Source organism: Neofelis nebulosa, chromosome 14 (assembly GCF_028018385.1).
Source record: "Neofelis nebulosa isolate mNeoNeb1 chromosome 14, mNeoNeb1.pri, whole genome shotgun sequence".
NCBI classification, from domain to species: Eukaryota; Metazoa; Chordata; class Mammalia; order Carnivora; family Felidae; genus Neofelis; species Neofelis nebulosa.
In genome coordinates this window covers 17,525,861-17,541,565 of record NC_080795.1, presented here as the reverse complement: position 1 = coordinate 17,541,565, position 15,705 = coordinate 17,525,861, and the positions used below count along the sequence as shown (strand labels likewise).

Genomic DNA, 15,705 nt, shown 5'->3' with positions numbered 1-15,705 from the left:
ACCTGTCAGAATGGCTAACAACTCAGGCAACAGATATTGGTGAGGATGTGGAGAAAGAGGATCTCTTTTGCACTGCTGGTGGGAAGACAAACTGGTGTGGCCACTCTGGAAAACAGTATGGAGGTTCCTCAAAAAATTAAAAACAGAACTACCCAATGACCCAGCAATTGCACTACTAGGTATTTATCCAAGGGATACAGATATGCTGTTTCGAAGGGGCACATGCACTCCCATGTTTATAGCAGCACTATCAACAATAGCCAAAGGATGGAAAGAGCCCAAATGTCCATCGATGGATGAATGGATAAAGAAGATGTGGTATATATATATATACAATGGAGTATTATGCGGCAATCAAAAAGAATGAAATCTTGCCATTTGCAACTACATGGATGGAACTGGAGGGTATTATGCTAAGTGAAATTAGTCAGTTGGAGAAAGACAAATATCATATGACTTCACTCACATGAGGACTTTAAGAGACAAAACAGATGAACATAAAGGAAGGGAAACAAAAATAATATAAAAACAGGGAGGGGGATAAAACATAAGAGACTCTTAAATATGGAGAACAAACAGAGGGTTACTGGAGGGGCTGTGGGATGGGCTAAATGAGTAAGGGGCATTAAGGAATCTACTCCTGAAATCATTGTTGCACTATATGCTAACTAACTTGGATGTAAATTTTAAAAAATAAAAATAGGGGAGCCTGGGTGGCTCAGTCGGTTGAGCATCCGGCTTCGGCTCAGGTCACGATCTCGCGGTTTGTGGGTTTGAACCCCGCATCGGGCTCTGTGCTGACAGCTCAGAGCCTGGGGCCTGTTTCAGATTCTGTGTCTCCCTCTCTCTCTGTTCCTCCCCTACTTGTGCTCTGTCTCTCTCTTTCTCTCTCTCAAAAATAAACATTAAAAAAAATTTTTTTAATAAAAGTAATTAAATTCACGATTGCAATGGGCTAACACTGAAGAATAATAGTCTTTTTATCCATCTCAAAAAAAAAAAAAAAGCAAGTGAGTACAAGAGACTATAATGTTGTAAATTTCAAAGATGTCAAGTTATAGGGAGGACAGGAGGCATGATAGTATGGAAGTCCCAAAAGAAGAACATGTCATTTACTCCAACTCCAAATTAAATTAGGTAAGAATGCAGTACAGCATCTGACACAAAGTAAGCACTCAGTATAGGTTATTTGGTAGTAGTAGCAACAACTGCAACAACAGCAGAAAGAATAGTGGACTTTAATGTTTTTAATACATTTAATTTTTTGTTTATTTATTTTGGGAGGGTGAGGGGGATTGGACAAGGGAGGGGCAGAGAGAAAAGGAGAGAGAGAATCCCAGTCAAGTTCCACAGGGCTCAATCCCAGGAGCCATGAGACCATGACCTGAGCTGAAATCAAGAGTCAAACGCTCAACCAACTGAGTGACCCAGACGCCCCTGAACTTTAATATTTTTACTGACCTTTCAAATATTAGGATCTTTCTTAATTTAAATTACTGTTTTTGGTTTCTCTTGCAAATGTATAAAGTATCAGGAAATCTAAATTTTCTGTCAAATCCCAAAATACCTACTAATTTTAAGCACATCCTACTATGGAAAGCAAAGAAAACTTTCTCCCAGAAGCCCAATTTTTTAAAGTTGAGGAATACTGTATGTACAGCAAAAAGTACAACCTTAAGTATAATGCTCAAGGAGTTTGTTCAAACATATGCACTCATTAAAACTATTTCTTTACACCTCAGAAGGCACACTTATGCTCCTTCCCCATTAACACTGCCTCCCAGAGTTCACAAGTATTCAGACTTCTATCAGTGTGGATGTACTGGATCTGTTTCTTGAACCTCAAATAAAAAGCTTGTCATCTTTTGCATTTTACTTCTTTCACTCAATGTTATGTCCATCAGAGTTAGCCACGCAGCTATATGCAGCAGTGGTTCATTCTTTTCACTTTGTGTCTTCTCTCATTGTATGAATACAGTACAACTTTTTTTAATCCATCCTACTGTTATCAGGCATTTGAGCTTATTCATGCTGTTTGGGAGGGTGGGGAGAGCACTGTTATAAACAAAATTCCATTGACGTTCTTGTACACGTCTTTCAGTGGACACATGTATTTCTCTTGGCTATATTCCTAGGAGTAGAATTGTTGGGTCACTGGATAAGGTCACAGGGTTTAGTTGAGATTGCCAGTTTTTCCAAGTTGCATTATTATCCATTCCTACCAGCCACTTGCCCACTCTTGGTTCTGTAAGTTCTTTAAATATAAGACATCATACCTGTGTGTAATGATGTCTTATTGTAGTTCCAATTTGTATTTTCCTAATGACTAATGATGCCGAGCACCTTCTCAATGCATTTGGATTTCCCTCTTTTAAGAATAGCCAATCAAGTGTTTTGTCCATTTTCAGATTTCAGTCTTTTTAGATTTTCAGTCTTTTTCTCACGGATATGTAAATTTTATGTACACATACATATAAACATACGTGAATCTTATACATATGGCTGCCTTTTCCCATTCTTATGTATTGTGATGAATAGTTTTCTCCACCAGGAGTTTATTGTTGGGGGCTTGATGGCTTTTACTAGAACAACAATGACATCTTCAATCCTATCAGGGTTCTCTTCCACAGTGTTGACAATCCTTTCCATGCAGTACCATATGTAATGAGCTATAAAGGTTCATACAACTCCCTGATTTAGAAGCTGAATTAAAGATGTTGTGTTTGGGAGCAAGTAGGCCACTTCTACACCTTCAGTGTTGAACTCATGGGGTTCTGGGTAGCCAGGGGCCTTGTCCAACATCAACAGATAGTGATACCAGGAACAAAGCAAACATCAATGGAATCAATCTAGAAAAAAAGTTCTTATTGTCTAGCCCTTCTTGCCATACAACCAAAAGACTGGTAGCTGGTGTTTATCTTTTCCCTTCAAGACTCAAAGATTAGCAGCTTTAAATGTAAAGGCAGTCCTGATCATAAACCCAAATGCATTTGCACAAAACAGTATGGTTAGCCTAGCCTCTCCTGCCTTAAATCCTGGTGCTCGCTTTTTTTTTCTTACTAACAAATGTCCTTTATGGCACTATTTCTTTTTCTTTTTTTTTTTAGAATAGGACATCTTCATCTGCCTTAAAACCTGTTCAGACAAATATCCTTTCTCCTCAGTGATTTTCTTAGTGCTACCTAGAAACCTGTCTGCTGCCTCTTCATCAGCAGAAGCTGCTTCTCCTGTTATCTTATTTAAGTTAAACCTCTTTCCAAAATTATCAAACCACCTCTTTTTGCCATTAAATTCTCCACCTTTAGATTCTTCACCTTCCTTTTACTTTTAAGTTGTCACAAATCATGGTAGTATTTTTCTTTTTCTCAAATCATAGTAGTGTTTATAGGTATGACTTTCTTATAGCAATCCTGCATCCACATAAAAGCCCATTTTCAATATAAGATGAAAAGGCATTTCACAGAAAGTGCAGGGTTTTCATACCCACTGACCTAGCACGGCTTCATGAATTTCCTTTCCTTTTCTTTCTTTCCTTTTAACAATGGTTCTTACATTAGATTCTTTTATCTTGAAATGGCAGGCAACCATAGCTGCAGACCCTAATCTACATATCAAGCAATTCAATTTTTTCTTGTAGTATGACTTTTCTCTGCTTCTTGGGAGCACTCCCAGCATCACAAGAGGCATTTTGTTTGGGTCCCATGGTGTAACTCAGTTTACAACATTGCACTAAATGCAAAAACATAAGAAAATCACAAAAGAGATCGCTTTGTACCGCAATACATCATTTATTGAAGATGAACTGCCTTCTCAAGAGATGATCAGCATCACATGGCTTTTTTTTTTTTTTAATTTATTTAAGTAATCTCTACACTCAGTGTGGGGCTAGAACTCATAACCCAGTATCAAGAATTGCATGCTCTGGGGCGCCTGGGTGGCTCAGTCGGTTGGGCGGCCGACTTCGGCTCAGGTCATGATCTCACGGTCCGTGAGTTCGAGCCCCGCGTCGGGCTCTGTGCTGACATCTCAGAGCCTGAAGCCTGTTTCAGATTCTGTGTCTCCCTCTCTCTGACCCTCCCCTGTTCATGCTCTGTCTCTCCCTGTCTCAAAAATAAATAAACGTTAAAAAAAAAAAAAATTTAAAAAAAAAAAAAAGAAAAAAGAATTGCATGCTCTTCCAAATGAGCCAGCCAGGCACCCCAGCATCACATGGTTTTTTAAGTGGATACTCCCAACACTTGAGCTCATCACAACAGCAATAGAAGGTAGATACAAAATTATTACAGTACAACAGTATGTACTACAGTTAATTGTACACAGTTATGATTTAATAGTGCATCTTGATATTTATTTACATTTCTTTCTCTTATATTTGAAAGAGTGCACATACTCTGCACAGGAGAGAGAAAAAGCCAAAGTAGACTATGCTGTCAACACAGAGCCCAACAAAGGGTTCCAAAATCACGAACTATGAGATCATGACCTGAGCCAAAATCAAGAGTCAGATACTTAACCAACTGAGCCACCCAGGTGCCCCTACATTTCTCTTGACTACAAATGACACCATATACAGTCTGTGTTCAGGGCATAATTTTGATAACTTTTAACTTTTAATAGATCTGTATACATTTTAAGACAATGAATGATAAAATAGACTAGTATCCACATATTTTTAACATTCACAATACACCTTTCTTAATTTTTTTCGATATTTCTAGGCTAAAAGTTTCATCTGTGAAATTTTTCAAATTGTCACAAATCTCCAAAAACATTTCTCATATTTACTGAAAAAAATCCACGTATAAATAGAACCCCTGCCCCCACCGCGCCCAGTTCAAACTCCTGCTGTTCAAGGGTCAACTATATTTTATTCTATTTGTTGCTACTGCAAATGAAACTGTTCAATAAAGATTTCCAGATTGTTCTAATATATAACCAAAACAGCTTACATATTTTTTTATTGATCTCATATTCTGTTAACTTCCTAAGCTTATTTATTAATTCTAATAGCTTTTTTGTAGATTCTTAGAATTTTCTCCAAACAGAATTATGTCATCTGCAAACAAGGGCAGTTTTTCTTCTTAACCTTGATGCCTTTTATTTATTGTATTTTTTCATCACGCTGGCTAGAACTTTCAATACAAAGTTGAATGAGGTGATAAGAATACACATTCCTGTCTTGTTCCTTGTAAGGAAAGCTGACAGTCATAAACATTATGTAGGATGTTGGCGGTAGGTTTTTCATAGATGTCCTTCTTCAGAAATCAAAATCTTTTATTCCTAGTTTGTTGACAGTTTTTATAATAAATCAGTGTTGGATTTGTCAAATACTTTTTCTGCGATTATTGAGATAATCATGTGCTTTTTGCCCTTAACTCTATTAATCTGGTGTATTAATTTAGACATGTTAAAACTAAAAACTTGCACTACTATGATAAAGCTCACCTGGCCAGAGTGTATAATCATTTTTATATGTTGCTAGTTTCAATCTGTTAACATTTTGTTTAGGATTTCTACATCTATATTCCTAACACATACTGCTTTGTAATTTTCTTGTGGAAACTTTATCTGGCCTTGATATCAGGATAATACTAGCCTCACAAAATGTGTTGGGAAGTGTGCATTTCTCTTTTAAGTTTATCAAGTACTGGTATTATTTCCTCTTTAAATGTTTGGTAGAATTCATCAATGAAGTCATCCATGCCTGGGCTTTCCTTTGTGAAAGATTTTTAATGAAGAATTCAATTTCTTTACATGTTAGAGATCTATTTAGATTTTGCATTTCTTCTTGAATCAGTTTCAGTAATTTGGGACTTTCTAGGAATTTATCAATTTTGTCTAAGGTGTCCAACTTGTTGGCATAACAATACACTTGCAGTATTAGTTAAGCCAACAAACACTAAAGATTTATTAGTGCTAACAGTTACGTGAAATTCTACTTGCATTTAATTTTTAACATTATTTCTATGCCACTTGTAAACAAAGTCAGGAAAAGAAAAGATTTCAGTAGTGACTATGATGGTTAATTTTATATGTCCACTTGGCTAGGCCATGTTGCCCAGATAGTTGACCAAACATTATGGAGGGGTGCCTAGGCGTCTCAGTCAGTTAAGTGTGTGACTCTTGGTTTCCATTCAGGTGATGATCTCGTGGTTCGTGAGATGCAGACCTGAGACAGGCTTTGTGTGTGCTGACAGAACAGAGCCTGCTTGGGATTCTCTCTCTCCCTCTCTTTCTGCCACTCCTCTCTCCCAAAATAAACATTTTTAAAAAGACATTACTATGGATATTTCTGTGAGAGTGTTTTTCAGGTGAGATAAACATTTAAATTAGTAGACTTTGACTAAAGCAATCTGCCCTCCATAATGTGACTGGGCCTCATCCAATCAGTGGAAGGCCTTAACAAAGACTGACCTTCCTCAAGTGAGAAGGAATTCTGCCAACAGACAACTTCAGACTTAGAACTGCAACATCACCTCTTCCCTGGGTCACGAGTTTTGCGGCTTACCTTGCAGATTAGACTTTCCAGCCTCCATATAATCACAAGCCAATTCCTTAAATATACATTTACTTACTTACTTACTTACACACATACACACACACACACACACACACACCCTATTGGTTCTCTGAAGAACCCTGACAAATACAGTGACTTTTTTTTTAATTGCTGGATTTGAAGTAAAATTTATCTAAACTTAATCTAACATCTTATTCTTATCAAATTAATGAGATTTGATAGGAATTTGTTTTTCATGTTTCTTTTAATTAGTGAAATTTTATCAAATAACTTATTGAAAATATTAAATTTCTTTTTTTTGTTGTTGTTTACTTACTTAGAGAGACAGAAAGAAACAGCATATGAGCAGGGGAGGGCAGACAGAGAAGCAGAGACAGAATCCGAAGCAGGTTCCAGGCTCTGAGCCATCTGCACAGAGCCCAACACAGGGCTCGAACTCATGAACCATGAGATCATGATCTAAGCCAAAGGTGGATGCTTAACAAACTAAACCACCCACGTGCCAGAAAATATTAAATTTCGCAATTGATTTCTTCCCTCTATGAATTTTGTTTTTTTTAATAAAGTTTCAACATTGCTACATTTAAAAGCCAACCTCTCTTCCAAGACACATACTCAGTAAAGCTTCATGTAACATACTAAGCATCACCCATGTGCCAGATAGTTTGCTGGTCTTGGGGAGATAAACAGATACATAAGTTTTTGCCCAAAGGTACAGCATCTAGACAGTAAACAAGCAGGCATACAGTTTTAATATAACATAATAAGTGCTATATAACACCTTCTATATGCACCACACGTACCAGTTTGGTATACAATGAACTTTCTTTTCACCCAGAGATAAAGCCTGTTTAATTCAGTTTTATGCCCAAGTCTAGGCTGCCCCTTTTAACTCAAATTTCAGTTTCCTTTTTAGAGTATAACAGGGTCTTCACTATTTACAAGTTATTTCTGAGCTGCAAAAATTCTCTCCCCATGTTTCCCCCTGTATTATCATGTTTCCCCCTATATTCCCCCATTCAATCACAGCTGCCACAATTAGACAGAAGGGTAAGGACAACTTTTTCTTGCATCTGCAATAAAAACCTTAGCAGCAGACAGTAACTGCTCCAGGTCTGTCAAATAGATGCATTCCATTGCTTTTTAATCTCGAAAGGTTATGGCTATGTCCCCATACTATAAATCACAAAGGTAGTATTTTCAAAAAGAGAACAGGATCTAAGCTACCACATGGAAAAGAAGAAAGGGCTATATACACACGTATACAGTCTAATCATGAAATTATATACAAGATACTGCTTATCAAGAGAGACTGGACAACAGGGTTGGGAGGGTCACAATTTCCACTCTTTAAAATCATTTTGCCATATGCAAATTTTACTTAATATAAAATTCTTTTTATAAAACTCAAAATAAAGCAATGCTTTTTATATTCACCATTTGAACCAGATAATACATTTCAAAAGCAATGTAGTATCTATCTACGGATGTTGGGTCAAAAATATGTATATAAAAAACAATGTTGAAAATACTGGCTGTATTATGTCAACTATTAAAAATGTCTTCCAGGATATAAAGCGTTAAAATCAAAGCAATAATGCTCAACCTAAGGTAAAACACTCAACTTCTCTAAGAAAGAGAAAAGAGAAAGATGAAATTTAACTGAAGTACATAGATCTACACTTAAAAAGTTAATGACTTAAAAGTTAACTGACTTCAGCTCAGGTCACGATCTCACAATTTGTGAGTTCGAGACCTGCATTGGGCTGTGTGCTGGCAGCTGAGAGCCTTGAGCCTGCTTCAGATTCTGTCTCCCTCTGTCTCTCTCTGTGCCCCACCCCTGCTCACACTCTATCTCTCTCTCAAAAATAAATTTTAAAAATTTTTTTAAAAAGTTAGTGAAAGCATTTCTTAACAGTAATAGTTATTAAATAATGAGTTAGTAAAAGTTGAATTTCTTTTAATTATAAAATGATTAATATGCCTAGAAATGGTGTAGGAAGATAGAAAATACAATTTGCTTTTATAGATCGTTTTCAGCTAGCTCTCATATTTCACTAAACCTGAGTTATTCTAACAAAGTCCTTACAAAGGACATAATTTTATCAGCTTATATAGAGTAAGCCATGTACATGCTACATAGAATAAAGAATTTTGCTAGCCTTTATTTCTGGTTCCTGGGAGGTAACTTCTAAATCCTTGGAATATTCCAAGTGATGGGAGTGTTTTTGTTATTCATGGTAGGTTCTGCGACCCATATCCAATAGTTTATACTAATATGCTAACTCACGGTGAGCTCCTCTATAGTTTAGCTGAAGAGATGACATAGATGGAAGCTGGTCACACCAGAAAGACCACACCAGAAAGATGTGATTAAGAGGGTTAGACCTCTAAGCCATCTGACATCAGCCAGATCTCTGGGGAAAGTTGGGAGTATGGAGTCTGAGCCACATAGGCAATGCAGTATCAATAAAAACTCCGTACACTGAAACTCAGGTGAGAGTGGCACAACAGTAGTGATGTGCCAGGGGGGTGATACATCCCTGAGACTGGTAAAAGCTACATTTGGACCCTCCCAGACCACATGCTACACACTGCCCCCTTTGGCTGGTTCTGATTTGTAGCATTATGCTACAATACAACTGTAATCATTAAGTATAGCACTTTCCTGAGTTCTGTAAGTCATTTTAGTGATTTATCACATTTGACAGTGTAATGGAAACCCCGTATTTATAGCCAGAATAGAGGATGGCTTGAGGACCCCAATACTAGCAGCTGATGTCTAAAATAAGAGAAGTCTTGTGGAGGGCTGTGCCCTTAATCTGTGAAGTTTGGTCCAACTCTGGGTAGCTGGTGTTCGAAGTCACTGTAATGCCTCTCAAATACTTTTGTGAGAGATATACAATGAGAATGCAAGAATGAGCCATGTGGATAAGCATTACCCATAAATATTACCACTAACACAAATGAATTTACAAAAAATCAGAAAATACTTATGATAGCTGTACTATGAGCTATCAGTATATTTTCACTGGCTAAAACGAATATTGCCAGTATATTACTGATAACTACTATGCTTAATTACTTATTCAAAGTATGGTGTCAAATATATTTCACTGAATATGTAATTTCTAAATATGACCTTTTTTAGACCAGTTTGTGTTATAAGTCCTATCAGACCATGTGAGAAAACTCTCCATTGCCAAATTATTTTCCATTTTCCCACTGTGAAAAACTACGTATTTGGTGTTCTTTCCAGTTTTAGTGAGAAATAATTGACATATATCACTGTGTAAGTTTAAGGCATATAGCTTGATTATTTGATTTATATATATTATAGAATAATTACCAAATAGGTTCTGCTAACATCCATCTGCGTGTATAGATAAAATGAAAAGGCAAGAAAAAAAGAAAAGCTTATTCCTTTTGATGAGAACTCTTAGGACTTACTTTCAACATATTTCCTATAGATTACAGAGACATTATTTCCCTAGTACTTATATACATTATAAGTACCTTTTGACCATTATAAGTACCTTTTGACCACCTTCCAACAATCTATCCTACCTCCACCCTTCTTCACCTCTGGAAACCACATGTCTGATCTTTTTTTCTGAGTTTGGTTTTGTTTTCTGTTTAGATTCCACATGTGAGATCATACATTATCTTTTCTTTCTCTGACTTACTTCACTGAGCATAATGTCTTCAACCCACCAACAGTGTGCAAGGGTTCCATGCCAGCATTTATTAACTCAGTCTTTTTTTTTTTTAATCATTTTCTTAAGTTTATTTCTTTATTTTGAGAAAGAGAGAGTGCATGCATGCAGGGAAGGGGTAGAGAGAGAGGGAGAGAAAAAAATCCCAAGCGTAGAGCCCACCACAGGGCTCGATCCCACAAACCATGAGATCATGACCTAAGCCAAAATCAAGATTCAGACACTTAACCAACTGAGCCACCCATGTGCCCCCTTTTATTTCTGTCTTTTTGATGATGGCCAATGTAACAAGCATGACATGATCTCTTTGTAGTTTTAATTTGCATTTCCCTAACGACTAGTGATGTTGAACATCTTTTCACGTGCATTTGGTCTAATTTTAAGACCAAAATTATTCAAGCAAGAAGTCAGTAACTGAATGTTGATAAGCTATAAAATTAGTCAAATTATATATTATTCTTTAATAAGATTCAATGTGCATCAAAATAATTGTTTCAGGGGCGCATGGGTGGCTCAGTCAGTTGAGCGACCAACTTCAGCTCAGATCATGATCTCATGGTTTCTGAGTTCGAGCCCCATGTCGGGCTCTGTGCGACAGCTCAGAGCCTGGAGCCTGCTTCTGATTCTGTGTCTCCCTCTCTCTCTGCCCCTCCCCCACTCATGCTCTGTCTGTCTCAGAAATAAACATTAAAAAAATTTTTAAAAATAAATAAATAATAATTGTTTCAGTTGGCAACAAAAGAAACATTCCATGAAAATTCAATTCTACATACCCAACAGGATAGTTTATTTTTGCAATGGGGACCTTCATTTATTCAAAATATCTTAAGGGGTGCCTAGGTGGCTCAGTTGATTAAGCTTCCACTCTTGGTTTAGTCTCAGGTCATGATCTCATGGTTCATGAGATCAAGCCCCGCACTGGACTCAGGCTTAGCCTAGGCACTGATAGCACAGAGCCTGCTTGGGATTCTCTCTCTCCCTCCCCCCCTCTTTCTCTCTGCCCCTCCCCAGCTCATGTCTGCACGCGTTCTCTCTCTCTCAAAATAAATAAGCAAACATTTTTTAAAAATATTTTCCTTAAACACTGAAGTGCCAGGCACTGTGCTAAGTAGCAAATATACAATGGCAGGCAAGATGGCATACCACTGCAATACAAGAGAGCTGAATAAGTTCAAAATTACACTTTATGGGGAAAACCAATGTGACAGAAACACAAAGCATGAAGAGCCACACAATCTGGGAAAAAGAATAAAAGGATAAAATTATACAGGAAACAAGAATACATTAAGGGTTTGAAGCAAAGACTAACATGATTCTAGATGTTTTTTGAAAGGACATTAAAGGGCAGTGCAGAGACTTAGTTGGGGGGCTGGGGAGGTTAGACCAGAAACCAAAAAGAACACTAGAAAAAAATCTGATGAGAGACAACATAAGCCCACATAAAACAATGTTTATGGGATTAGAGAAAGGTAAATTTATTTTTAAATTTAGGTAGTAGAATCAACCAGACTTGTGTAATTACTTGCTGTGGGAGGCAAAGGGAACACAGAAGTCAAGGATGACGAGGTAGCCAGCTATCTCACTGGAGTACCAGGAAGTTTGAGAAGAATCAAGGTAATTTTGCACATGTTACTTGTGAGGCCATGACATCCAAGTACAGATATCCAATAGGAAATTAGGTATATGGGTCTGGAGTTCAATTCTATTTTTTTTTTTAATTTTTTTTTTTTTTTACGTTTTATTTATTTTTGAGACAGAGAGAGACAGAGCATGAACGGGGGAGGGGCAGAGAGAGAGGGAGACACAGAATCGGAAGCAGGCTCCAGGCTCTGAGCCATCAGCCCAGAGCCCGATGCGGGGCTTGAACTCACGGACCGCGAGATCGTGACCTGAGCTGAAGTCGGTCGCTTAACCGACTGAGCCACCCAGGCGCCCCTGGAGTTCAATTTTAAAAAATCAGGATTGGAATACAGACTTATCAGTTATGAACAGACTGATAGCATATAAAACCTTTGAGTGGATGAGGTCAGTCAGAGAGTATATGAAATGAAAAGAAGGCATAGTTGAGAGAGAACGTCAGCTAGAGAGGGGCAGAGAGGGTGAGAGAGCATCCCAAGCAGGCTCCACGCTGTCAGCACCAAGGCCTAGTTCGAGCCTGAGCCTGAACCCAAGCCCACCAAGGGGCTCGATCTCATGAACCTCAAGATCATGACCTGAGCCAAAAGCAAGAGCCGGAAGCTTAACCAACTGAACCACCCAGGTGCCCCTTGAAATTAGACTTTAAAGTCTCAATCATTTGTTTTTTTATTTTTTTATTTTTATTTTTACATTTATTTTTGAGAAACAGAGTGAGACAAAGCGTGAGCAGGGGAGGGGCAGAGAGAGAAGAAGACACAGAATCTGTAGCAGGCTCCAGGCTCTGAGCAAGCGGTCACCACAGAGCCTGATGCAGGGCTCAAACCCACAAACTGTGAGATCATGACCTGAGCTGAAGTCCGACGCTCAACCAACTGAGCCACCCAGGTGCTCTGAACTCTCAATCATTTGTGCATGTAATAAAAAATAACTCTTAAATTCTTAATATAATTCTCAAAACCTACACTTAAAAAAATAGGAGATCACAAAGTAAATGTTTATCATGCACCACTTATGTGCCAGTCAGCTTTTCCTGCTGCAATAACTTTTTAAAATAGATGCCAATTACTAAGATAAGGCAAGAGAGAGCTTAAATAACCTGTGCCAGGTCACAAAGACAGGACAGGTACAATCCAAAGGAAGTTGTAACCCAGAATGCCACAGTGATTCTGTCTAACCTTACTGTATAAGAAAATCTACTATTAAGCTTAAAAAATTATTTTTTGCAATAATCAAAATTTCACTTCATAAAACTTTAGGGTGAGAAGACAACCCAACGTTTTTATATTAAAGATAAGGAAATTGAGGTCCTTGGAGATAAACAAGTTTAACCAAAATATAATACAGTACTTAAATTCAGAAAGACCTTGAACATGAAATGCAAATCAAAACCATGATAAAATACCACCTCACACCTGTCAGAATGGCTAAAATTAACAACACAAGGGGTACCTGGGTGGCTCAGTCAGTTATGTGACCAATTCTTGATTTTGGCACTCAGGTCATGATGTCAGTTCATGAGTTCAGGCCCCACGTGAGGCTCTGTGTTGACATCGCAGAGCTTGCCTGAGATCCTCTGTCTCCCTCTCTCTCTCTGCACCTCCCCTGCTTACTCGCTCACTCTCTAAACTAAATAAACATTTAAAAAGAAAAAAAACAAACACAAGACACAACAGGTGTTGGCAAGGATGTGAAGAAAGGGGAACCCTCTTGCACTGTTGGTGGGAATGCAAACTGGTGCAGCTACTCTGGAGATCAGTATGGAGGTTCCTCATAAGGTTAAAAATAGAACTACCCTGCAATCCAGCAAGTGTACTACTAGGTATTTACCCACAGGATACAAAAATATTGATTCAAAGCGGTACATGCACTCCGATGTTTATAGCAGCATTACCAGCAATAGCCAAACTATGGAAAGAGCCCAAGGGTCCATCAACTGCTAAACAGATGAAGAAGCTGTGATGTATGTATACACAGACACACACACACACACACAGACACACACAATGGAATATTGCTCAGCCATCAAAAAGAATGAAATCTTGCCATTTGTAACAAGATGGATGGAGCTGGAGTATATTAAGATAAGCAAACTAACTCAGAGAAAGACAAATACCATATGAATTCACTCATGTGGAATTGAAGAAACAAAACAGATGAATATATGGGGGGTAGAGAGAGAAAGAGAGAAGGAGGGAGGGAAACAAACCGTAAAAGACTCTTTCTTAAATTTTTTTTAAGTCTATTTATTCGGGGGGTGGGGAGGGGGGGAGGCATGGCAGGCAGAAAGAGAGAGAATTCCAAGCAGGCTCCACACTGTCAGTGCAGAACCCCACATGGGGCTCAAACCCACTAAACGTGACACCATGGTGTGAGCCGAAATCAAGAGTCAGACAGTTAATAAACTGAGTCACCCAGGAGACTCTTAAAGATAGAGAACAAACTGAGGGTTGATGGAGGGAGGTGGGTGAGGGATGGACCAGATGGGTGATGGTTATCAGGAGGACACTTGTTATGATGAGCACTGGGTGTTGTACTGAATTCTATTCCTGAAACAAATATTGCACTGTATGTTAATTAAGTAGAACTTAAACAGTGAAACAGAAAAAATAAACTCATTTGTATTTAAAATAAAATAAATGATCCTGAAGAGTCAAAGCAAACTTGAGAAAGAAAAACAAAGCTGAAGGGACCACAATCCCAGATTTCAAGATATACTACAAAGCTGTAAGGTACTGGTACAAAAATAGACACATAGATAAATGCAAAAGAATAGAGCATCCAGAAGGAAGCCCACACTTAAATGGTCAATTTATGACAAAAGAGAGGTGCCTGGGTTGCTCAGTCAGTTGAGTGTCCAACTCTTGGTCTCAGCTCAGGTCTTGATCTCAAGGTCATGAGTTCAAGCCCCACACTGGGCTCCATGCTGAGTACATACATACTTAAAAATATGTATATAGATATATAACAAAAGAGTCAAAAATATACAATAGGGAACAGATAATGTCTTCAATAAATAGTGTAGGGAATATAGGACAGCTAAATGCAAAAGAATGAAAGTGGATGACTTTCTTACCCTATACACAAAAATAAACTCAAAATGGATTAAGACCTAAAGGTGAGACCTAAAACCTAGAAGAAAACATAGGCAACAATCTCTCTGACACTGGTCTTACCATCATTTTTCTATATATGCTTCCTGAGGCAAAAAAACAAGAGCAAAACTAAAATACTGGGAATACCCTAAAATAAAAACCTTTTGCACAGTAAAGGAAACCATCAAAAAAACAAGACAACCCACTGAATAGAAGACATTTATAAATGATTCACCCAGTAAGAGACTTACTTTCTGAAATATATAAAGACCTTACACAACACCAAAAGAACAAATAATCTGGTTAAAAAATGAGAAGACATGAACATTTTTCCAAAGAAGACATAAGGGTGACTAACAGACAGATGAAAAGATGCTCAACATCACTAATACACAGGGAAATGCAAAGCAAAACCTTACACCTGTCAGAATAACTATAATCAAAATAAACACAATAAACAAGTGTTGGTGAGCATGTGGAGAAAAAGGAACGCTCATGAACTGTTTGTGGGAATGTAAATTGGTGTAACCACTGTATAAATCAGTATGGAGATTACCCCCAAAATTAAAACTGAATATAACATATGATCCAGTAATTTCATCACTGGTTATTTAACAAAACAAAAATACCAATTTGAAAAGATATATCACCCCTAAACTTATTTCAGTATTATTTACAATAACAAGATACGGAAGCAACCCAGTGTCCATCAATGTATAAAGAAGATATGGTTATATAT

At 37.7% G+C, this 15,705-nt stretch overlaps 1 protein-coding gene and 1 non-coding gene across 16 annotated transcripts in view; both read right to left on the bottom strand.

The window, feature by feature from the left end:
* CSPP1 (centrosome and spindle pole associated protein 1) overlaps nucleotides 1–15,705 on the bottom strand; it is a 155,645-nt gene that overhangs the window by 120,427 nt on the left and 19,513 nt on the right. The gene's annotated exons all lie outside the window — the stretch shown is intronic.
* LOC131495169 (small nucleolar RNA SNORA31) lies at nucleotides 7,524–7,652 on the bottom strand. Its single transcript, XR_009253807.1, has one exon. It is a non-coding gene; the product is annotated as a small nucleolar RNA SNORA31 (small nucleolar RNA).